We start from the raw sequence: 26,700 nt of genomic DNA, 5'->3' as shown, positions 1-26,700 counted from the left end.
CTGGCAGCGGGGACAACCCCAGAACACGCCGCTGCAATAGCGAGAAGACGGAGCTGCTGATGATCTCCAGTAAGCGCAGCGGATATCGTAACATCCCGGTTAACATCTGCGGGGTGGAAGTGCGCTCGAAGCGGTCGATCCGTTACTTGGGGGTCATGCTACACGACCACCTATCGTGGCGCCCACACGTCGAGATGGTCGCGGACAAGGCCCTCCGTGTGGTGCGAGCATTCCGCGGTATCATGCGCAACCACAGCGGCCCCCAAGTAAGTAATCGGAAGCTGCTCGCCGCAATGGCCGCATCCATTATCCGCTACGGCGCACCCGTCTGGGCGGAAGCCACGGACTTGCAGTGGTGCAGGCGGATATTGGATCGCGTGCAGCGCCCCCTAGCCCAGGGCATCACGAGCTGCGAGGTAGCGGTAGTTTCAGCCGGAGAACTGCCCTACCACCTCTTGGCGAAGGAAGACGCCCGCTGCTACAATCGACAGCAGTCCAGCCCGGACAGTCGCCAGCGACGTGGGCGAATACCACCATCCGCAGCGGAGCTGGAGCGACGACGGCTCAACAGGCGACAGAGGGAGAGACAACGGCGGCTGGAGCAACGGCAAGCGGAGGTCGAGGCTCAGCCTCCCCCGTGGAATGAGCTGCCGAGCTCTCAGCTGGCCGAAAGAAGAAGCAGCCTCACAGACGTCGAGAGAGCGGCCATAACATCGGCAAATACTTCCGTACGTTGAGGAATATTGGAATATGATTTGGAGACACCTGCTAGGAAACGGAAAACGTTAAGAGCTTACGGAACGACATTTTTGTTTTGCGAAAAAGGATATCTTCCTCTGATCATTCGGGGAAGTACAAAAACTAAGTGCACTAAAATACTATAGTTGAAATAAAGAGAAAGGCCCAAATGGGCCGAATTCCCGGCGGGGGGGAGTCCGTTAGTGGTAACCCCCCGCTGGTAGGAGCGGGTTTTCTTGGTAGCAGTTAGTAACACCAATAAAGATAACCCAATGAATTTAAAAAATGACGGAGTATTGATTGGGTAGCCGACGGGTGAAGTCACATGGAAACACGCTCCATAAACATTTCGAAAAAAAGTGTGAAAAACAGCCTTGGATCGCGTTTTACTATAAGTTGGTGTTATCCAGCGGAAAAACGACTTGGACTCTAGAATTTGGACCTTTTCGACGGAAAAAAACCGGCACGAAAGCAGAAAATTACACCAGTGACGGAGCCTCATCTATCCGTTTGGTTGGCTAGCGTGGTGCCATCTTTTATCTGCTAGAGGAAGGATATATTGCTGCCACCTGCGAGTTGACAGCGAATGCTGGAAGCCCAAACCGAGGCGACCGGCCAGATAAAAGCTAGTCAGGTAGAGGTGATGGTTACAAAACCTTGCGAGTGACAATGGATCGCAGCTTGAGACCTCGGCCGCCGTCCGTCGACTGCAGTTTGGGAGCGGTCCCAAAAAAGACCGCAGTGTCAACAAAGATCGACACAGGACGAACGTCCATGATTGCCAAAATCAATGAAGAGAAGGAGATTCGCCTGCATCTCATGTTACAGGTGGAGAAGGCCGAAAAGGCCGAATTGATGAAAACGGTGGCAAGCCTTCAGGCCACAATCGAGGGCCTGCAGAAGCAGCCGGCGGATGCCCAGCAGGCCAGCCTTGCTGCCGAAATCGAAGCAAAAAAGGAGCGGGACGCCATGCTGGCCGAGATCCGCGATCTGGGGCAGCAACTGCGCCAGGAGCTCTGCTGGCAACGTGGACAACAGCAGCGGCCAAATGCTACACAGGCGCAGCGCCGTGAACTGCTGCGGCAGGAGGAAGACCTCGGCAGGACCAGCCCATTTTCGAGCCAGCCGAGGGAATCTCGTACAAGGCGCTATTCGAAAAAATTCGCCTAAACCCGCGCTTGGCCGAGGAGAACAAGGGAGTCCACCAGGGACTTCCTTCGCCTCGAGCTGAAAAAGGACGCAGACGCCGCTGTGTTGCTGCAGCGCATCCAGGAGGAGGTGGGCGATCTGGCCACTGGCCGGATCATCACGGAGATGGCCGAGGTCCTCATCACCGGACTGGACATGCTGGCCAAGAAGAAGGATGTAGAGCGGGGATTGATGCGCGCACTGGAGCGTACAGCGGTGGCAGCTACCACATCCATGTGGGAGCGAGGAGATGGTACGCAGCGTGCCCGTGTCTGACTACCACGGCGGGATGCGGTTTTCTTGTTGGAAAAACGCATCGTGGTCGGACACTCGGTGTGCTTGGTGCGCAGTGCCCCTAAGCAGCAGCGAAGCGCGGTTCGCTGTTTCCGCTGTCTTGAACGTGGCCACACCACAGCGGATTGCCGGGGTGAGGACCGTTCGGGTCTCTGCTTACGCTGTGGAGCTGCCGACCATCGCGCAGCAACGTGTACGAAGGACTCGAAGTTCGTTTGTGGCGGCCCTCATCGTCATCGCCGCCATAACCCTCATCGAATTGCCGCCTCCATATATCCAGGCCCGTAACGACAATGTTGAACGTCCTGCAGTTCAACGCAAATCACTGTGAGAACGCCCAGGACCTGGCGTTGCACGTGATGACCACCGAGGGTCTCGACGTTCTGCTCTTGTCCGAGCCCTATTGCGTACCGTGCAATAACGGCAACTGGGTGACGGACGAGAGTAATACGGTTGCCATCGTCGTTAACGGCAACCGGCTGCCGATACAACGTATCAGACTCCGGCGATCCAGTCGATGATCGACGACTTCTCCAGGAAGTAGCAACTGGCGACGAGGTCCATTCCGCCGAACCAACAGCTCCTAACGGAACTTCAAGCTGCCAGGGAGAGCCTTCGGAAGGCTATTCGTGTGAGTAAGAACGAGGCGTTCGACTGGTTCTTGCTGACGATCAGGGAGGACGAAACCGGAAACTTTTTCCAGCAGAACTGCGGCGAATTGTCGACGCCTTGTTCCCGGTTCATCCGCCGGTCGAGTGGCCTCCTGATCTCGGAGTTGGCAACATGGCGCCGCTTCGATCGATCGGCCAGATCGGGCTGGAACAAATAGCAGCCAGCATGCACCCGCGGAAGGCTCTTGGGCTGGATGGAGTGCCCAACGCCGCTCTTACGGTAGCTCTCTCAGGCAGCAACCGGAGCCCTTCCGCCGGGTGTTTCAGGAGTGCCTGGACATGTCCTGCTTTCCACAGCCGTGGAAGAAGCAGCGACTGGTGCTCCTGCCAAAACCAGGCAAATCACCGGGCGAACCGTCGTCTTTTCTTGCCTTCGGTGCCAGCGCTGTGTGCACGCGCAGCGCCCAACGATGCAGCGGAGTCGACAGGGGAGGTTGAGGAAGAGGAGGCCAGTCCTCCAGTGCCACCAATCCCCCCGCGTAGCCGAGGATTGCCTCCCTCCCCGAGAACACTGGAGTCTCCGCCGGCGCAACGACATGCAGCAGAAGTACCGCAGAAGACGTCTGGCCGGCGAACTTGGAGTGGTTCCGCAGGGTCGCCAGCGACGCGGCAGAGTACCACCTTCCGCAGAGGAACTCGAAAGGCGTCGGCTCAACAGGCGGCGTAACAGTCGAGAGAGAAGGCAACGGCGGCTGGAACAAGGCAGCACGGAGGTCGAGGCCCAGCCTCCCCCGTGGAACGAGCTGCCGAGTTCCCAGCTTGCCGAAAGAAGATCTGGCCTTACGGAAGACGAGCGTGCGGCCATAACATCGGCGAACATCTTTGCGCGCTGAGAAACACTGGATTACGATACAGACACCCGCTAGGAAATGGACGAAGATTACGACTCACGGCACGAAACAAAATGTCAAGTGATAAGGGAACTTTCCCCTGATGATTCTGGGGACATAAGAAAATGAACTAAAGTATTATCGTTAAAATAAATAGAAAGGCTCAAATGGGCGGATTTCCCAGCGGGGGGAGTCCGTTAGTGGTAACCCCCCGCTGGCAGGAGTGGGTTCTCTTGGTAGCTTAGAAGTATAACCAATAAAGAGAACTCTATGAAATTAAAAAAAAGCAACGGATGGCGGCATCGCGATGAGCTATGATTGCTCGATACAAAAACGTTATGTTGGAGAGTGTTAGATGAAATAATGCAGCCAGCTGCTCGCGTGCTCTCTCTCTCTCTCTCTCTCTCTCTCTCTCTCTCTCTCTCTCTCTCTCTCTCTCTCTCTCTCTCTCTCTCGTTGCCGGAACGCCTAGGAGATCAGGTCAAGTGAGGCTCGTGAACTAGTGGATAAGCGGCTTCGTGTCGGATTGGGTGCCGGGGTGAATCAAGTTCCTTTAATCGCCTCAGCTGGCTACCACAAGCGACGTGTTGGATTCAAAGATTTAGTATCTTGCTAGCCGAGATCTCCGTTGCATGTACTGTGGGATGGTCGAGATCGCTACACCAGTTTGGACGAGCTGACTTTCGCCAAGTATCCCATCCAGCGATACGTATCCCATCCAGCTGCGTTCATTCGCGTGTGGACTGTAAGGTGCGCGCTTTCGTGCCGGTCGAGATCTCCGTTGCATGTACTGTGGGATGGTCGAGATCGCTACACCAGTTTGGACGAGCTGACCTCTACCACCGAGCTCACGGATCACTCAGCAGTAGCAGTTCATCGCGGTCGTCGATAGGTATCCCATCCAGCTGCGTTCATTCGCGTGTGGACTGTAAGGTGCGCATTTTCGTAACTAAGCAGCACTTCTCCAATTAAGGAGAAATAAAAAATCAATTTGTTTGTTAACATTGCACCAAAAAAATGTGGATCATTCTAAGTATTAATCAACGATAGAAAACATTTGAATCGCAATTTAACGAATACAATACAATCGTTCATGTTTAATTATAAGAAAAAAAGAAAAAAATTATTACACCCACACATTCCACAGAGACGAATGCTAACAGTTCACTTATAGTACGATCGTGTAGCTCAAACAGGATACTCATATTTCACACTCTAGGAAATAGGAAAGCAATCTTACGCCGCAAACGTTACAACCACCATCAGATTGAGAGCCTTAACTGTGCGTTTTCTTCCTCGCATTTTTCGATTTACATTTCGGATAACGTCTTCAACAATTTTGGGTGAGTCAAGTTCCTTTAATCGCCTCAGCTGGCTACCACAAGCGACGTGTTGGATTCAAAGATTTAGTATCTTGCTAGCCGAGATCTCCGTTGCATGTACTGTGGGATGGTCGAGATCGCTACACCAGTTTGGACGAGCTGACTTTCGCCAAGTATCCCATCCAGCGATACGTATCCCATCCAGCTGCGTTCATTCGCGTGTGGACTGTAAGGTGCGCGCTTTCGTGCCGGTCGAGATCTCCGTTGCATGTACTGTGGGATGGTCGAGATCGCTACACCAGTTTGGACGAGCTGACCTGTACCACCGAGCTCACGGATCACTCAGCAGCTGCAGTTCATCGCGGTCGTCGATAGGTATCCCATCCAGCTGCGTTCATTCGCGTGTGGACTGTAAGGTGCGCGTTTTCGTGCTATCGTGAGCGAGGCTCGGGATTTGGATAACGTCACAACTACCTCCACAAACGTGTTGTACGCAACAGCAAAGGAGGCCGTGGACCAGGAACAACGATGGATGCAACAACACGGTCTGGAGTTAGCCCTGGTAAATACTGAAACCGTCCTGATGACGGTGATTTCCTAACGAATCCTTACGAAGTCAACATCAACATTCTGACTTGCATCTCTTCCGATCGATGCAACATGATGTAGGTGAGCATCACTCTCCAATTACGGAGAAATAAAAAGATCAATTTGTTTATTTGCATTATAAGAAAAAATGGGGGTCGTCCTAGGGATTAATCAACGATGGAAAACATTTGAATCGCTTCACCAAACACGAAAATATGTATAAGCCACTTCTTAGTGGATCCAAACCTCCCGGTGGTTGCAGTTGTTCGATGCATTCATTTTCGTATCTTTATATGCATTTAAAAAACTCTATAAAATTAAACTAGGCAACAAGTTAGGTAAAATGTATGACCTAAATGACCTACAGAAGCGAAAGTGTTTGCAAAGGATCCAATCAGCAACTGCCGGGATATGAAACCCCGAAACGTACTAAAAGTAGATTCTGGGGGTAAACATGGTTGATAAGATCAAACTTCAAGGACCGAAGGGCACCACTAGAAGCCGAGCTTGTTGGATATAAATAAATTATTTATATTAATTTTTTTACAGGGATTCATATTGCTCGAAACAGTGATGGTCGCTAATAAAAAGAAAGAAAACAAAAATCTGCGTGACACACACAGCAACGAGTAGTAGTGAAGTTGGTGAGAACGAAAGCAACGAAACGGTACCGACAAACCCTGCGACAATGGCAGTTGTGGAAGATCTTATACAACGACCACGACCTGTTGGTGCACCAACAACGCCCTACAAGTATGCGTGGATAAACGCCAGTGCAGTTCATTCAATAGAGCGCGAGGAAACCGAACCTTGTTCAACGCTGTCTGATTTTAGGACTCATATACCTCAGCTAGGGTGTTTATATTCAAGCTTCCTTAATGGTGATGATATCGACTCCCGCACGTACTTCTTGTCTCTATTAAATCTGCTGTTCGCTCGTTCTCGTACTTTACGGTCCAATTTTGATATCCGTACATCACGCACCCGTATTGTATTGTAACGTACTAGGTCATCCTATGCCACGTATGTGCCTTGAGTTCAATGAAGTGTTAGAGTTGTTCTTATTCTGTGAATCTACAACTGTGTTTAAAGAGAGATAGATTGCGCTTGCGTTAGGTGTAATGTGTGTAATGTTATTTCTATAAGAACTATAAGTTGTTCGATAAGACTTGATCTTCTTCGGAGTTTATAATATATATAAGTATCTGGTGCCCGGACGCCGAGATATAAGCAAATATAAGCAAAAATAAACTGGAGAGACCGAAACAATTTGCTTAGTAATAGCCATCGCTTGTCACTATTAGGATTGGAAACGCTAGCAAGGAAGGGAAAACACGCACAAGCTATATTGATAGCAGGGTTATTATGTGGGGCAATAGATGTCGACATCATCGCTGGTTCAGTGGACAAGCACATACCACAAACCATACCGCTTTTCGGTACAGATTGGGTATAGATTGGACTCTTCGTCTATCACGCGGACGGCTCTTCACGTGGAACTCTACGAACATTTTGGCACTTTCGGCCGCAAACTTTGCCGACCGCTGTTCTACACCATCAGATGACATTTAATGCTCACAACAAATAAATGTAAGTAAAAGCTACCAACATGCTAGGTTATCTTCGTCGGCATTTGATAGAGTTCATCGAACCTATCGGTTTGATCACAGTGTTCGAACGGCAAGTCGAACGGCAGATGACGACGGAGGAAAATTGAACAAAGTTGTGACCATAAAGATTAGATTTCTAACATTTTGAGGCGTGTTGGGTAGTTAAAAAGCTTCAAAGAGTCGATGCAACGTTCATCTCTTCTAGTTAGTTGACATGATTCCAATATTTTGTTGTTCCATTTGAAGCCCCGCTGGTCCATTCGACTGCCGTTCGAACACCGTTATCAGGCAGTATATTCATTAACGCGTTATATGTATGTCAAGTTGGTTCCATACCAAAGTTTAATAGTGTTCTGTAGTGATCGTACTCGGACATTTGGAAAAATAAATTAGAGTCTGTGCAACTGCACCTGACATGGGTGGTTTTGCGCATCTTTTCTCGTGATGTTACTGGCAGACTTGACTATCATAATCACGTTTTTTGTTACAAGGGTTACCATCACTTCATAGGCACGAAGTAACGCAATGTGTGTTCATAGGCAAGCTTCTGATGGGATAGATCCAAGGTGTATGGATATTAGGAGGTGAAGTGCTTCAGAGCAAATTGACATTTCACGACTTCACATAACAATACTGGGGGCTCCGGTATTAAAATCGGGGAAGGCTGGAGGGGTGTATAGCAAATTGTATGCGATTTGACATAACAATACTCAATAGACAACTATATAGACAGCCGTTTTTCGCGATTTGCGGAAAATCCATAAGAGATACATAAAAACAGTGAATGTATGAGTTGTGCAGAATACTATTTCACATCTTCGTATATTTTTTTCAAGTTTTTTTTTTAACAAATTTGTACAAGACTTATGACGAAAAACAAATTTATGGTCGTACCATAACTATAAAGACACTTCGAAAAACAGGTTTTATGTGCTAACTAACGCATTTAGAAATCGTTAAAAAATATAAATAACATATTCTGCAAAGGTTTTAAAGAAATACATTTTTGAACGATTTTTAAAAAGTGTTTCTATAACTTATTTTAAGGTTTTATAAGTTTTATAAGAGTAACTATCAAAATATATTCTTTTCGAATATCAAAAAAAAAATCACAAAAAAATTTGTTTTCGCCTGTAATGATTGTTTTGAAAATGGAAATCAAAGTATGTAAAAAGTTTTTTGAAAACTATTTTGAAATTGCCATGAGTACCTTATCAATTTTGTGAACAACGGTTCAAAACTAATCCGATCAAACAAAAGCGACACAAAAAGCTCAACAACGATTTTTTAGCAGAATCAAAATATTTGCTGCTGTTACATACATAGTGATTTCAAAATAGTTTTCAAAAAACTTTTTACATTCTTTGAATGGCATTTTCAAAACAATTATTACAGGGGAAAACAATTTTTTTTTTGTGATTTTTTTTGATATTCGAAAAAAATATATTTCGATAATTACTCTTATAAAACTTATAAAACCTTAAAATAAGTTATAAAAACACTTTTTAAAAATCGTTCAAAAATGATTTCTTTAAAACCTTTGTAGAATATGTTATTTATATTTTTTAACGATTTTTAAATGCGTTAGTTAGCACATAAAACCTGTTTTTCGAAGTGTCTTCATAGTTATGGTACGACCATAAATTTGTTTTTCGTCATAAGTCTTGTAAAAATTTGTTAAAAAAAAACTTGAAAAAAATATACGAAGATGTGAAATAGCATTCTGCACAACTCATACATTCACTGTTTTTATGTATCTCTTATGGATTTTCCGCAAATCGCGAAAAATTACTGTCTATATAGTTGTGGTAGGCGCTGTATCTCCATGGATTCATGAATGGATTGCAAAATAGTTAATTTGCGCGATCTCACCAAACAACATCCCCAACATCTGAAAGAACATCTTAAACCCGTCGGGGCTTTAAGCCGCGCATGGACCGTCTCCCCCGTAGAAAAACAAACTATTCGGCTGCGTGGACTTGCCAAGAAGTCCCGAAAGCCTGTATAGGCTGGCATGACTTTGTTGGTTGTTGCTTCAAAGAGAAGGTTAATAATAAGCTCAAGCTCTATGAATTTTTGGAGATGTATGAATCTCATGGGATTCTTGAGAGATATGAATCTTTTGATATTCATGAATCTTTCAAAATTTACGAGTCTTGAAATTCATCAATCTTTGATGATTCAAGAATATTCCGAGATTCATGAATCTTTGCAACCGGGATTCAGATTCACTGAATAACATTTGAAAGATTCATTCAGATTCATCGATCTGAATCAGATTTATCCAACACTACACAAATTAATTTAAAACAATATTTGTTGTATACGATAATATAGGTTGCCGACCCCTGGGGACGAAGTGGTGAGTGCCACTCGGGGCTCGATCGTAGGTACGTGGGTGCAAGGAGATGAGAGTTCGAGGCTCTCTCCTACGAACCTTGATGGAGTACGGACGTTGCTGGTAGTGTGAACAAATAATGTAATTGTACGAATAAAGGAAATAAAGAGTAAAAGTGTAAGCGATACAACAACTGGCGACGAGGATGGGATTATAAGAAACCACCCGTGCAATAGGCAGTGATCGTGCTATGAATAGCAACGGAGAAGCTAACCAGCAGACGAGCAACGGTGATGAGGAGCGGCCATCGCACAGCGGCCATCGCGGTGACACGGGAAGCGTCGATCCAACGGAATCTGGACCCAGCTGGATTCACGAGCTGTTTCGCCAACAGCACATGATGATGCTGGAGCAGCAACAGACGTTCATGAAGCAGCAGGAAAAGCTGATAGGCGAGATTTGGCAGACAGCGCAACTTAAGCAGCCCGTGAATGGGTCAGAGCAGCTTAGCGATGTGCTGGCGGGCCAGGTGAAAGATTTTCACTTCGATCCGGAGAGTACGACGTTCGCCGGATGGTTCTCGCGTTATGAGGATCTGTTCGAGAAGGATGCAAGTAAGCTAGAGGATGACGCGAAGGTGCGGCTGCTGCTGAGGAAGCTGGGGCAAGCAGAACATGAGCGGTACACGAGCTGTGTACTGCCGCGTAAGCCGAAAGATTTCAATTTTACGGAAACTGTAAGTACGTTAAAATCACTGTTTGGCTCTCGTGAGTCAGAGGTCAGCAAGCGATTTAAGTGTTTGCAGTTACAAAAAAGTGGACTGGAGGATTACGTGACGTTCGGTTGCCGTGTTAATAAGAGTGTAGTGGAAGCAGAGCTCGCAGGGCTTACAGAGGAACAGTTGAAGTGTTTTCTGTTTGTGTGTGGGTTAAAGGACGACAGAAACGCTGATATCAGGTTGCGGTTGCTGAGTAGGATAGAGGATAGTGAAGTAACCACTCTAACGCAGTTAGTAGAGATGTGCCAAAAGATGGTAACACTGAAAAAAGACACTGAGATGATTGAGAGTGAGAGCAAGGAGGTAAACGTCGTGAATGACGAGAAGTTTGAGAGACCCGGTCCAAAGCGAGGGAGGGAGAGCCATGAGGAAAGACAGGAAGGATATTCTAATAGATCAGCACCGAAGTGTTGGCTTTGTGGTGAGGAGCATTATGCCCGAAAGTGCCATTATAAAAGTTACCGATGTAACGAATGTAGCAGATATGGTCACAAGGAAGGGTTCTGCAACTCTGCAGAGCGCTATAAGAAATCCAGGATGCGGTATGAAGAGGATAATTATAATGATTATAATTGAAACAGTGTATATGGTAAACGGTAAAGGCAAAGGTCACGTGAATGTGATATTAAATGGTGAGCCTGTGAGGAAGATGGGGGATACTGCTGCTGATATTCGATAATATCATCAATGAAGGAAAATATTTACCATACGGAAAAAAACAGAAGAAGAAGTAGAGAAGGCTTCGGTTAGCCAATTGTACAATTTTTACAGCAAAAAAAAAGTGATGTAATTAGATAAATTTGATGAAATAGTTCATGGTGTGGGTCACCCAGAAGATATTAATTGTTATATCGTGAATGTGTGTGTATAAATCAACACAATGAATAGGGAACAAAACGCGAGTCGTTTAATGTAAGGTGGAATGAGCCAAGCCGCCGGTATTAGTGGGGAAGATGTTGTATACGATAATATAGGTTGCCGACCCCTGGGGACGAAGTGGTGAGTGCCACTCGGGGCTCGATCGTAGGTACGTGGGTGCAAGGAGATGAGAGTTCGAGGCTCTCTCCTACGAACCTTGATGGAGTACGGACGTTGGTGGTAGTGTGAACAAATAATGTAATTGTACGAATAAAGGAAATAAAGAGTAAAAGTGTAAGCGATACAACAATATTGTTCAAATTAGAAATAAGGAAACCTCTCTTCCTTGGCTGCATTCACCGTAAGGTCTTTTCTCCTCGCTCTGCAGAACTAACGATTCACAACAATGTACTTATTGATGATTTAATTATTTGATCTTCACAATCTCGATACAGTTCGGTTGTTTTTTTTTGTTTTTCTTTTGTTTTGTTGTTTTTTTGTTTTTTGTTTTGTTTTGTTTTTTTTGTTTTGTTTTTTTGTTTTTTTTTTTTTGTTTTTTTTTTGTTTTTTTTGTTTTTTTTTTGGTTTTTTTTTGTTTTTTTTTTTTGTTTTTTTTTTGTTTTTTTTTGTTTTTTTTTGTGGCGTGCTGACAAGCATGAGCAAGAACAGAAAAATTATTGCACTGCCAAACCAATATGAGACAGTTGATGGAAAACATTTCCCAAGCGGCTAAACATAAATGCTATGTATACATCGGAAAGTGACTCGGGAAAGCTTTTGACCACAAATGACTACCGCGCTTTGAAATGGATGTTTTGACTAGTTTTTCCTTTTGTATTTAATAATTGATGTTACATCCTCGGTTTTATATTTGAACGATCGCCGCTCTTCGCACAGCTGTCATATATCTCTATTGTCTTGATATTTGCAGGATTGTCTATATATGTTACACGTCTTGTTGTAATATATTATGCCCCCCCCCCCCCCCCTTCACTAGATCAGCGTCTTTATGCACACACCTAAAATAAAACAGAACAACGGCATGGATCGTCTTTGCAATGGGATCATAATTTTAAGCGCAGTAGCGATCAGCCGACGTTATCACAACCATTGCACACAGTATCATTTGGTCGCACAACGTACATTGTAGGGGTTTGGGCGGTTTTAGAAGGGCATGTTAGTATGGGAGCTTTCGTGCTCCACACAGCTGGACGCTCAGTCCTTTGCTACAGGGCAGGGGCAGAAAAAACGGTCCCCGTCCGGCCTTAAGGTAGGCAGCGCGATTACCAATCAACCACCACCAGGATGATCGTGCCCCGTAAATGTTCGCACCTTCTTTTAATGCAACCGTTTCCCTGGTACGTGCCGCCTTTTGCTAGATATTTCATGTACGTTTGTATCCGCAGCCTTCACAGCCGCAACGCGTTGTGTATCCTGGTCATTTATGTCAACTATTTACGTTGGCTTAAATACAACACCAAAACAGAGACGCACCATGCAGCTGCCCTATCATAGATTACGTGTGAGTCCCCCCAAGTAGCGTTGCATTGCGTTCGGTGCGAAGTTTTATAAGCAACAATTGTAACATAGCCACAAACAATCCTGAAAGAAACTGTATTTTTGCACAGCTTTGTTCTTATTTTGATATTTTTTTTTCTTTTTTTTACGAGAAAGGATGTATATGTTTGTATTATGATTATCTAGAGTTCAGATCTTCTCGTTTCCATAATAGTTTCACAGAGCTCGGTCGCTGCTAAACATTAATTCAAAGAATAACTTAAAAAAAACTAGTCAAAATTCTATTTACGCACAGCTTTGCCAGCAGCTCCTTTTAGGAGGATTGTTCTTAGGATGTTCATGCTTATGTTTGTCCGCAGGGAAATGTAGTCTACAAGATATAACTTTTTTTTTTTTTTTGAGGAATGTCTCGAATCAAGGCAGTCTTGAGAGACTCAATTGATATTAAGCTGAATAAATTATTAATTAATCTTACTAACTGCAATAAATCGAACAGTTATCGAGCAAGGAGAAAGAAATCGGTGATGCAGTTTGGGAAGTGGTGCTCGAAAAATTACGATTGCATGGACTGGGTCCTCAGGAGAGCGCGTGCCGCTTCCTGATGAAATACTAAAGGGAACCGCTCTAAAATTGTCATCCTGTAGCGGGTTTATGTATGTTCAAAGTGCGTTTCATGCACACAAACCCTGTACAGTTTGGGGTTTTTGAATGATGAATGTATCTATGTACGATTGCTGTGATGGGTTTTCCAGCATTCAAAATGGCATCAAAATGGAACCAGTATATTTGATTAGATAGATAAGATGTAGATGTTGACAATATTGAGGATTATTTTGAAATGTAAAGAAAGCCAGTAACATAACGTGAAATACCCGCGACTATTCACCTTATTTTGAACATTAATCGGCGACTTTAACCGTATTTTTGGGTCAGATGATTCGATGCCTTAACCGAGAGAAACGTGTGCGAGCGAACAACAAACTTAAATCACAACAGTGAAGCAACTATTGAAATAATTGGAAAAGTATATCATTTTGAGCTAAGTGTTGTCATTTGACGCATGATGCATGACGCATGAGCATGATGTCATTTGACGATGACGGTAGATGGAGCCGAGAGTTCCCAACGCACAATCTCCAAGAGCCGGAAACTCTTTGTTCTGCAAAGGGTTTAATTGGACAACATATTACCCAAAGAAATAACGCATGCGAGATGCTTAGAATTTGCTCTCGCCACCTTGTGCTATATAGAGTTACGAAGCAGTTTCAGGAGGAGGAATGGTTATAGAATATTGCTTAACGTCCATTTCAATAGTAGCCGAAACTGTTGTTGTGCATACGTGTAATCGTTCAAAATCTGAGGCATGCCTTTTCATACGGAAAACATGTATCCGGAAACTACCTCAAAGAGAATTAGATAGTAGACCAAAACACATACCCAGGAAAACGAACATCCAATACTTAAAAGTACACTTGAAACACACACATTGAAAAAAAAGATTTAGAAAATTATTAAAAGAAAATTAGAATTAATTACAAACAAACTTAAAATAATAATTGCCGACCTAGCAAATTAGGCGTTAAAGTACTGTATGAGGTTAGCATAGTTAGGTTGATGTTTAGATAATTTAGTAGAACAAATTGTTATTTCTTTTTTAATTTTCCAACACTTGAATAGTTTACGAAGGACAAATCGAAATAAATAAATCCAATAAAAATATAATAAAATCGGCGAGATCGTGGACTCCGTTCGCCGAAATCCGTTCGGCGATCACTTCAGAATGAGCGTACAGCACAAGCATCGGCGCCGCAAAACCTCGCGGAACTTGTCCCATGCAAACAGGAACGAACGGGTTTCTCATTGAAATGTGGATGACGTCACCCAAATTCAGACTTCAAGCGGCTGTGAAATGACTTAAAACAATGGAGATTGATTGTCGCTGCGAATGAATTTCGGCGAACGTAATATATGATCTTGCCGAATATAATAATATAATATAAACCAATATATTGTAATATAATATACTATAATATAATCGAATATTACGTAACATAATGCAAAATAATGTAATATAACAAGATGCACTGTAAAATTATGTCGATCACGGCTGCTACTGATTTTGTGTTAAAACTGAGAACTTTTTTCACCACGAAAACCACGTTTCTTTTACAACGATCAACACGAGTATTGTACACGTTTTCGGTTTCTAAGCTTACCACCTCTTTAACATGGCCGCAAAAGTAGCGCAATTTAGTAGGAGCGATTGACAAACTAAGGCCCGTACGACGAAATATTATAAAATGGGTTATTTTTAACCTCCTTAACAACAAGGGACGTGATGAAACAATCCTCGCTACATGATTACAACCTTTGTAGAATAAAACCTTTGTAGAATATGTTATTTATATTTTTTAACGATTTTTAAATGCGTTAGTTAGCACATAAAACCTGTTTTTCGAAGTGTCTTCATAGTTATGGTACGACCATAAATTTGTTTTTCGTCATAAGTCTTGTACAAATTTGTTAAAAAAAAAACTTGAAAAAAATATACGAAGATGTGAAATAGCATTCTGCACAACTCATACATTCACTGTTTTTATGTATCTCTTATGGATTTTCCGCAAATCGCGAAAAATTACTGTCTATATAGTTGTGGTAGGCGCTGTATCTCCATGGATTCATGAATGGATTGCAAAATAGTTAATTTGCGCGATCTCACCAAACAACATCCCCAACATCTGAAAGAACATCTTAAACCCGTCGGGGCTTTAAGCCGCGCATGGACCGTCTCCCCCGTAGAAAAACAAACTATTCGGCTGCGTGGACTTGCCAAGAAGTCCCGAAAGCCTGTATAGGCTGGCATGACTTTGTTGGTTGTTGCTTCAAAGAGAAGGTTAATAATAAGCTCAAGCTCTATGAATTTTTGGAGATGTATGAATCTCATGGGATTCTTGAGAGATATGAATCTTTTGATATTCATGAATCTTTCAAAATTTACGAGTCTTGAAATTCATCAATCTTTGATGATTCAAGAATATTCGAAGATTCATGAATCTTTGCAACCGTGATTCAGATTCACTGAATAACATTTGAAAGATTCATTCAGATTCATCGATCTGAATCAGATTTATCCAACACTACACAAATTAATTTAAAACAATATTGTTCAAATTAGAAATAAGGAAACCTCTCTTCCTTGGCTGCATTCACCGGAAGGTCTTTTCTCCTCGCTCTGCAGAACTAACGATTCACAACAATGTACTTATTGATGATTTAATTATTTGATCTTCACAATCTCGATACAGTTCGGTTGTTTTTTTTTTGTTTTTTTGTTTTGTTTTTTTTGTTTTGTTTCTTTTGTTTGTTTTGTTTTTTTTTTGTTTTTTTTTTGTTTTTTTTTTGTTTTTTTTTTGTTTTTTTTTTTGTTTTTTTTTTGTTTTTTTTTTGTTTTTTTTTTGTTTTTTTGTTTTTTTTTTTGTTTTTTTTGTTTTTTTTGTTTTTTTTTGTTTTTTTTGTTTTTTTTGTTTTTTTTTGTTTTTTTTTGTTTTTTTTTGTGGCGTGCTGACAAGCATGAGCAAGAACAGAAAAATTATTGCACTGCCAAACCAATATGAGACATTTGATGGAAAACATTTCCCAAGCGGCTAAACATAAATGCTATGTATACATCGGAAAATGACTCGGGAAAACTTTTGACCACAAATGACTACCGCGCTTTGAAATGGATGTTTTGACTAGTTTTTCCTTTTGTATTTAATAATTGATGTTACATCCTCGGTTTTATATTTGAACGATCGCCGCTCTTCGCACAGCTGTCATATATCTCTTATTGTCTTGATATTTGCAGGATTGTCTATATATGTTACACGTCTTGTTGTAATATATTATGCCCCCCCCCCCCCCCCCCTTCACTAGAGCAGCGTCTTTATGCACACACCTAAAATAAAACAGAACAACGGCATGGATCGTCTTTGCAATGGGATCATAATTTTAAGCGCAGTAGCGATCAGCCGACGTTATCACAACCATTGCACACAGTATCATACATATTTGGTCGCACAACGTACATTGTAGGGGTTTGGGCGGTTTTAGAAGGGCATGCTAGTATGGGAGCTTTCGTGCTCCACACAGCTGGACGCTCAGTCCTTTGCTACAGGGCAGGGGCAGAAAAAACGGTCCCCGTCCGGCCTTAAGGTAGGCAGCGCAATTACCATTCAACCACCACCAGGATGATCGTGCCCCGTAAATGTTCGCACCTTCTTTTAATGCAACCGTTTCCCTGGTACGTGCCGCCTTTTGCTAGATATTTCATGTACGTTTGTATCCGCAGCCTTCACAGCCGCAACGCGTTGTGTATCCTGGTCATTTATGTCAACTATTTACGTTGTCTTAAATACAACACCAAAACAGAGACGCACCATGCAGCTGCCCTATCATAGATTACGTGTGAGTCCCCCCAAGTAGCGTTGCATTGCGTTCGGTGCGAAGTTTTATAAGCAACAATTGTAACATAGCCACAAACAATCCTGAAAGAAACTGTATTTTTGCACAGCTTTGTTCTTATTTTGATATTTTTTTTCTTTTTTTTTACGAGAAAGGATGTATCCTGATATGTTTGTATTATGATTATCTAGAGTTCAGATCTTCTCGTTTCCATAATAGTTTCACACAGCTCGGTCGCTGCTAAACATTAATTCAAAAAATAACTTAAAAAAAAAAACTAGTCAAAATTCTATTTACACACAGCTTTGACAGCAGCTCCTTTTAGGAGGATTGTTCTTAGGATGTTCATGCTTATGTTTGTCCGCAGGGAAATGTAGTCTACAAGATATAACTTTTTTTTTTTTTTTTGAGGAATGTCTCGAATCAAGGCAGTCTTGAGAGACTCAATTGATATTAAGCTGAATAAATTAGTAATTAATCTTACTAACTGCCATCAATCGAACAGTTATCGAGCAAGGAGAAAGAAATCGGTGATGCAGTTTGGGAAGTGGTGCTCGAAAAATAACGATTGCATGGACTGGGTCCTCAGAAGAGCGCGTGCCGCTTCCTGATGAAATACTAAATGGAACCGCTCGAAAATTGTCATCCTGTAGCGGGTTTATGTATGTTCAAAGTGCGTTTCATGTGCGTTCAAAGTGCACACAAACCCTGTACAGTTTGGGGTTTTTGAATGATGAATGTACGATTGCTGTGATGGGTTTTCCAGCATTCAAAATGGCATCAAAATGGAACCAGTATATTTGATTAGATAGATAAGATGTAGATGTTGACAATATTGAGGATTATTTTTAAATGTAGAGAAAGCCAGTAACATAACGTGAAATACCCGCGACTATTCACCTTATTTTGAACATTAATCGGCGACTTTAACCGTATTTTTGGGTCAGATGATTCGATGCCTTAACCGAGAGAAACGTGTGCGAGCGAACAACAAACTTAAATCACAACAGTGAAGCAACTATTGAAATAATTGGAAAAGTATATCATTTTGAGCTAAGTGTTATGAGCATGATGTCATTTGACGATGACGGTAGATGGAGCCGAGAGTTCCCAACGCACAATCTCCAACAGCCGGAAACTCTTTGTTCTGCAAAGGGTTTAATTGGACAACATATTACCCAAAGAAATAACGCATGCGAGATGCTTAGAATTTGCTCTCGCCACCTTGTGCTATATAGAGTTACGAAGCAGTTTCAGGAGGAGGAATGGTTATAGAATATTGCTTAACGTCCATTTCAATAGTAGCCGAAACTGTTGTTGTGCATACGTGTAATCGTTCAAAATCTGAGGCATGCCTTTTCATACGGAAAACATGTATCCGGAAACTACCTCAAAGAGAATTAGATAGTAGACCAAAACACATACCCAGGAAAACGAACATCCAATACTTAAAAGTACACTTGAAACACACACATTGAAAAAAAGATTTAGAAAATTATTAAAAGAAAATTAGAATTAATTACAAACAAACATAAAATAATAATTGTCGACCTAGCAAATTAGGCGTTTAAGTACTGTATGAGGTTAGCATAGTTAGGTTGATGTTTAGATAATTTAGTAGAACAAATTGTTATTTTTTTTCATTTTCCAACACTTGAATAGTTAACGAAGGACAAATCGAAATAAATAAATCCAATAAAAATATAATAAAATCGGCGAGATCGTGGACTCCGTTCGCCGAAATCCGTTCGGCGATCACTTCAGAATGAGCGTACAGCACAAGCATCGGCGCCGCAAAACCTCGCGGAACTTGTGCAAACAGGAACGAACGGGTTTCTCATTGAAATGTGGATGACGTCACCCAAATTCAGACTTCAAGCGGCTGTGAAATGACTTAAAACAATGGAGATTGATTGTCGCTGCGAATGAATTTCGGCGAACGTAATATATGATCTTGCCGAATATAATAATATAATATAAACCAATATATTGTAATATAATATACTGTAATATAATCGAATATTACGTAACATAATGCAAAATAATGTAATATAACAAGATGCACTGTAAAATTATGTCGATCACGGTTACTACTGATTTTGTGTTAAAACTGAGAACTTTTTTCACCACGAAAACCACGTTTCTTTTACAACGATCAACACGAGTATTGTACACGTTTTCGGTTTCTAAACTTGCCACCTCTTTAACATGGCCGCAAAAGTAGCGCAATTTAGTAGGAGCGATTGAAAAACTAAGGCCCGTACGACGAAATATTATAAAATGGGTGATTTTTAACCTCCTTAACAACGGACGTGATGAAACAATCCTCGCTACATGATTACAACCTTTGTAGAGTAAAACCTTTGTAGAATATGTTATTTATATTTTTTAACGATTTTTAAATGCGTTAGTTAGCACATAAAACCTGTTTTTCGAAGTGTCTTTATAGTTATGGTACGACCATACATTTGTTATCGTCATAAGTCTTGTAAAAAATTGTTAAAAAAAATCTTGAAAAAAATATACGAAGACGTGAAATAGCATTCTGCACAACTCATACATTCCCTGTTTTTATGTATCTCTTATGGATTTTCCGCAAATCGCGAAAAACGACTGTCTATATAGTTGTGGTAGGCGCTGTATCTCCATGGATTCATGAATGGATTGCAAAATAGTTAATTTGCGCGATCTCACCAAACAACATCCCCAACATCTGAAATAACATCTTAAACCCGTCGGGGCTTTAAGCCGCGCATGGACCGTCTCCCCCGTAGAAAAACAAACTATTCGGCTGCGTGGACTTGCCAAGAAGTCCCGAAAGCCTGTATAGGCTGGCATGACTTTGTTGGTTGTTGCTTCAAAGAGAAGGTTAATAATAAGCTCAAGCTCTATGAATTTTTGGAGATGTATGAATCTCATGGGATTCTTGAGAGATATGAATCTTTTGATATTCATGAATCTTTCAAAATTTACGAGTCTTGAAATTCATCAATCTTTGATGATTCAAGAATATTCCGAGATTCATGAATCTTTGCAACCGTGATTCAGATTCACTGAATAACATTTGAAAGATTCATTCAGATTCATCGATCTGAATCAGATTTATCCAACACTACACAAATTAATTTAAAACAATATTTGTTGTATACGATAATATAGGTTGCCGACCCCTGGGGACGAAGTGGTGAGTGCCACTCGGGGCTCGATCGTAGGTACGTGGGTGCAAGGAGATGAGAGTTCGAGGCTCTCTCCTACGAACCTTGATGGAGTACGGACGTTGCTGGTAGTGTGAACAAATAATGTAATTGTACGAATAAAGGAAATAAAGAGTAAAAGTGTAAGCGATACAACAACTGGCGACGAGGATGGGATTATAAGAAACCACCCGTGCAATAGGCAGTGATCGTGCTATGAATAGCAACGGAGAAGCTAACCAGCAGACGAGCAACGGTGATGAGGAGCGGCCATCGCACAGCGGCCATCGCGGTGACACGGGAAGCGTCGATCCAACGGAATCTGGACCCAGCTGGATTCGCGAGCTGTTTCGCCAACAGCACATGATGATGCTGGAGCAGCGACAGACGTTCATGAAGCAGCAGGAAAAGCTGATAGGCGAGATTTGGCAGACAGCGCAACTTAAGCAGCCCGTGAATGGGTCAGAGCAGCTTAGCGATGTGCTGGCGGGCCAGGTGAAAGATTTTCACTTCGATCCGGAGAGTACGACGTTCGCCGGATGGTTCTAGCGTTATGAGGATCTGTTCGAGAAGGATGCAAGTAAGCTAGAGGATGACGCAAAGGTGCGGCTGCTGCTGAGGAAGCTGGGGCAAACAGAACATGAGCGGTACACGAGCTGTGTACTGCCGCGTAAGCCGAAAGATTTCAATTTTACGGAAACTGTAAGTACGTTAAAATCACTGTTTGGCTCTCGTGAGTCAGAGGTCAGCAAGCGATTTAAGTGTTTGCAGTTACAAAAAAGTGGACTGGAGGATTACGTGACGTTCGGTTGCCGTGTTAATAAGAGTGTAGTGGAAGCAGAGCTCGCAGGGCTTACAGAGGAACAGTTGAAGTGTTTTCTGTTTGTGTGTGGGTTAAAGGACGACAGAAACGCTGATATCAGGTTGCGGTTGCTGAGTAGGATAGAGGATAGTGAAGTAACCACTCTAACGCAGTTAGTAGAGATGTGCCAAAAGATGGTAACACTGAAAAAAGACACTGAGATGATTGAGAATGAGAGCAAGGAGGTAAACGTCGTGAATGACGAGAAGTTTGAGAGACCCGGTCCAAAGCGAGGGAGGGAGAGCCATGAGGAAAGACAGGAAGGATATTCTAATAGATCAGCACCGAAGTGTTGGCTTTGTGGTGAGGAGCATTATGCCCGAAAGTGCCATTATAAAAGTTACCGATGTAACGAATGTAGCAGATATGGTCACAAGGAAGGGTTCTGCAACTCTGCAGAGCGCTATAAGAAATCCAGGATGCGGTATGAAGAGGATAATTATAATGATTATAATTGAAACAGTGTATATGGTAAACGGTAAAGGCAAAGGTCACGTGAATGTGATATTAAATGGCGAGCCTGTGAGGAAGATGGTGGATACTGCTGCTGATATTCGATAATATCATCAATGAAGGAAAATATTTACCATACGGAAAAAAACAGAAGAAGAAGTAGAGAAGGCTTCGGTTAGCCAATTGTACAATTTTTACAGCAAAAAAAAGTGATGTAATTAGATAAATTTGATGAAATAGTTCATGGTGTGGGTCACCCAGGAGATATTAATTGTTATATCGTGAATGTGTGTGTATAAATCAAATACGAATAAAGGAAATAAAGAGTAAAAGTGTAAGCGATACAACAATATTGTTCAAATTAGAAATAAGGAAACCTCTCTTCCTTGGCTGCATTCACCGTAAGGTCTTTTCTCCTCGCTCTGCAGAACTAACGATTCACAACAATTTACTTATTGATGATTTAATTATTTGATCTTCACAATCTCGATACAGTTCGGTTGTTTTTTTTTTGTTGTTTTTTTTGTTGTTTTTTTTTGTTTTTTTTTTTTGTTTTGTTTTTTTTTTGTTTTTTTTTGTTTTTTTTTGGTTTTTTTTTGGTTTTTTTTTTGTTTTTTTTTTGTTTTTTTTTTTGTTTTTTTTTTGTTTTTTTTTTGTTTTTTTTTTGTTTTTTTTTTGTTTTTTTTTTTGTTTTTTTTTGTGGCGTGCTGACAAGCATGAGCAAGAACAGAAAAATTATTGCACTGCCAAACCAATATGAGACAGTTGATGGAAAACATTTCCCAAGCGGCTAAACATAAATGCTATGTATACATCGGAAAGTGACTAGGGCAAGCTTTTGACCACAAATGACTACCGCGCTTTGAAATGGATGTTTTGACTAGTTTTTCCTTTTGTATTTAATAATTGATGTTACATCCTCGGTTTTATATTTGAACGATCGCCGCTCTTCGCACAGCTGTCATAAATCTCTTATTGTCTTGATATTTGCAGGATTGTCTATATATGTTACACGTCTTGTTGTAATATATGATGCCCCCCCCCCCCCCTTCACTAGAGCAGCGTCTTTATGCACACACCTAAAATACAACAGAACAACGGCATGGATCGTCTTTGCAATGGGATCATAATTTTAAGCGCAGTAGCGATCAGCCGACGTTATCACAACCATTGCACACAGTATTATTTGGTCGCACAACGTACATTGTTGGGGTTTGGGCGGTTTTAGAAGGGCATGCTAGTATGGGAGCTTTCGTGCTCCACACAGCTGGACGCTCAGTCCTTTGCTACAGGGCAGGGGCAGAAAAAACGGTCCCCGTCCGGCCTTAAGGTAGGCGGCGCAATTACCATTCAACCACCACCAGGATGATCGTGCCCCGTAAATGTTCGCACCTTCTTTTAATGCAACCGTTTCCCTGGTACGTGCCGCCTTTTGCTAGATATTTCATGTACGTTCGTATCCGCAGCCTTCACAGCCGCAACGCGTTGTGTATCCTGGTCATTTATGTCAACTATTTACGTTGTCTTAAATACAACACCAAAACAGAGACGCACCATGCAGCTGCCCTATCATAGATTACGTGTGAGTCCCCCCAAGTAGCGTTGCATTGCGTTCGGTGCGAAGTTTTATAAGCAACAATTGTAACATAGCCACAAACAATCCTGAAATAAACTGTATTTTTGCACAGCTTTGTTCTTATTTTGATTTTTTTTTCTTTTTTTTTGTACGAGAAAGGATGTATCCTGATATGTTTGTATTATGATTATCTAGAGTTCAGATCTTCTCGTTTCCATAATAGTTTCACACAGCTCAGTCGCTGCTAAACATTAATTCAAAGAATAACTTAAAAAAAAACTAGTCAAAATTCTATTTACACACAGCTTTGACAGCAGCTCCTTTTAGGAGGATTGTTCTTAGGATGTTCATGCTTATGTTTGTCCGCAGGGAAATGTAGTCCACAAGATATAACTTTTTTTTATTTTTTTTTATTTTTTTTTTATTTTTTATTTTTTATTTTTTGAGGAATATCTCGAATCAAGGCAGTCTTGAGAGACTCAATTGATATTAAGCTGAATAAATTAGTAATTAATCTTACTAACTGCCATAAATCGAACAGTTATCGAGCAAGGAGCAAGAAATCGGTGATGCAGTTTGGGAAGTGGTGCTCGAAAAATAACGATTGCATGGACTGGGTCCTCAGGAGAGCGCGTGCCGCTTCCTGATGAAACACTAAATGGAACCGCTCTAAAATTGTCATCCTGTAGCGGGTTTATGTATGTTCAAAGTGCGTTTCATGCACACAAACCCTGTACAGTTTGGGGTTTTTGAATGATGAATGTATCTATGTACGATTGCTGTGATGGGTTTTCCAGCATTCAAAATGGCATCAAAATGGAACTAGTATATTTGATTAGATAGATAAGATGTAGATGTTGACAATATTGAGGATTATTTTTAAATGTAGAGAAAGCCAGTAACATAACGTGAAATACCCGCGACTATTCACCTTATTTTGAACATTAATCGGCGACTTTAACCGTATTTTTGGGTCAGATGATTCGATGCCTTAACCGAGAGAAACGTGTGCGAGCGAACAACAAACTTAAATCACAACAGTGAAGCAACTATTGAAATAATTGGAAAAGTATATCATTTTGAGCTAAGTGTTATGAGCATGATGTCATTTGACGATGACGGTAGATGGAGCCGAGAGTTCCCAACGCACAATCTCCAAGAGCCGGAAACTCTTTGTTCTGCAAAGGGTTTAATTGGACAACATATTACCCAAAGAAATAACGCATGCGAGATGCTTAGAATTTGCTCTCGCCACCTTGTGCTATATAGAGTTACGAAGCAGTTTCAGGAGGAGGAATGGTTATAGAATATTGCTTAACGTCCATTTCTTTAGTAGCCGAAACTGTTGTTGTGCATACGTGTAATCGTTCAAAATCTGAGGCATGCCTTTTCATATCCGGAAACATGTAAAGGCAGAAAACATGTATCCGGAAACTACCTCAAAGAGAATTAGATAGTAGACCAAAACACATACCCAGGAAAACGAACATCCAATACTTAAAAGTACACTTGAAACACACACATTGAAAAAAAGATTTAGAAAATTATTAAAAGAAAATTAGAATTAATTACAAACAAACTTAAAATAATAATTGTCGACCTAGCAAATTAGGCGTTTAAGTACTGTATGAGGTTAGCATAGTTAGGTTGATGTTTAGATAATTTAGTAGAACAAATTGTTATTTTTTTCATTTTCCAACACTTAAATAGTTTACGAAGAACAAATAAATAAATCCAATAAAAATATAATAAAATCGGCGAGATCGTGGACTCCGTTCGCCGAAATCCGTTCGGCGATCACTTCAGAATGAGCGTACAGCACAAGCATCGGCGCCGCAAAACCTCGCGGAACTTGTCCCATGCAAACAGGAACGAACGGGTTTCTCATTGAAATGTGGATGACGTCACCCAAATTCAGACTTCAAGCGGCTGTGAAATGACTTAAAACAATGGAGATTGAATGTCGCTGCGAATGAATTTCGGCGAACGTAATATATGATCTTGCCGAATATAATAATATAATATAAACCAATATATTGTAATATAATATACTATAATATAATCGAATATTACGTAACATAATGCAAAATAATGTAATATAACAAGATGCACTGTAAAATTATGTCGATCACGGTTACTACTGATTTTGTGTTAAAACTGAGAACTTTTTTCACCACGAAAACCACGTTTCTTTTAAAACGATCAACACGAGTATTGTACACGTTTTCGGTTTCTAAGCTCACCACCTCTTTAACATGGCCGCAAAAGTAGCGCAATTTAGTAGGAGCGATTGAAAAACTAAGGCCCGTACGACGAAATATTATAAAATGGGTTATTTTTAACCTCCTTAACAACAACGGACGTGATGAAACAATCCTCGCTACATGATTGCAACATCCCAACTTAACACTTGCACTACGAAAAGTAACAGAAAATTCACAGAAGTGACGCGCACGAATACGAACCGCAACGATTGAACGTTCTGTCGAACAAAAGAAACTAACCTCAATGTTTGATTTCTCGCTAGCACTGCTGTCCCGACAGTGGGTTAGTTGAGAATTTGATTGTTGAGCATTGATCGATATTATTGAATTAATTTTAGTTGAAGATATAATAAGCATTCTTCTCAAGCTGGAGCCACAGGCGACTGGCAGCGATCTCTATGTAAAATTCTCTTACCTTTGCAACGCTGCGGATCAGGCGATTTCGAAGAACATGTTGAAAGTTAACCTCATCTGAAAGAATATAAAAGGAGCTTGGGTTAACCTCAATCCGCTCTCTAACATGAAAACTTTTTTATATAAATACGTAAATTCTAATGCGCTCGATCAATGAATGCGCGTATGGCGTGGAACTCTTTAACAAGGATTAGCGAAATAGGAACAGTTTGGTATTTCAGTATATTAAATTCATAAAATACACAATTTCTGCCATTTCTTTCACAGCCTATCTCTAAATTTCTTACCTTCACCGTCCAACAGATGATTATTCTGCCAGCACTCTTACTTTATCCGGCGCAGCACAACTAGAAATCACTAACCAAAGTAATGGAGTAGGCTTAACACAGAATTAAACAATTTATAATTAAAAAATTGTAAGCGAGAGCCTTGCGCCTGATGTGCACCTGTCCGCCATGATTGCAAAAAGAACAAGCCGGTTACGCATTTCACACAGCCCCACTTCACACTCACTGTACAAATGACGTCTAGTTTGTGGCAGTGTGCGTGGGCAAGTTCAGTGACAGACCACACGACACGCTCAAGGTGTGTTTATTAAGAAGGTGAATTATTAGCGCGTTTTCCGGGCGCCATCATTGAGTATTGTTATGTCAAATCGCATACAATTTTCTATACCCCCCTCCAGCCCTCCACCATTTTAATACCGGAGCCCTCAGCAAGGTGGATTAAAAATATCAGGTGGTGGATTAGGGCCTTTGGGG

At 41.7% G+C, this 26,700-nt stretch overlaps 1 protein-coding gene across 1 annotated transcript in view; it reads right to left on the bottom strand.

Moving 5' to 3' along the window:
* The window catches only part of LOC1278391 (actin nucleation-promoting factor WASL), a 63,916-nt gene extending 37,443 nt beyond the window's left edge, over nt 1–26,473 (bottom strand). The window contains exons 1-2 of the mRNA XM_061662024.1: nt 26,227–26,473; nt 25,941–25,996 (exon numbers count right to left, since the gene is read on the bottom strand). The gene's annotated coding sequence lies outside the window, so the exon portion shown is untranslated. The remainder of the gene's footprint in view (nt 1–25,940; nt 25,997–26,226) is intronic.
* Nucleotides 26,474–26,700: the final 227 nt, after the last annotated feature.

Source organism: Anopheles gambiae, chromosome X (assembly GCF_943734735.2).
Source record: "Anopheles gambiae chromosome X, idAnoGambNW_F1_1, whole genome shotgun sequence".
NCBI lineage: Eukaryota > Metazoa > Arthropoda > Insecta > Diptera > Culicidae > Anopheles > Anopheles gambiae.
Note: the sequence above shows the minus strand (reverse complement) of the source record. Positions and strands in the feature narration are given on the sequence as shown.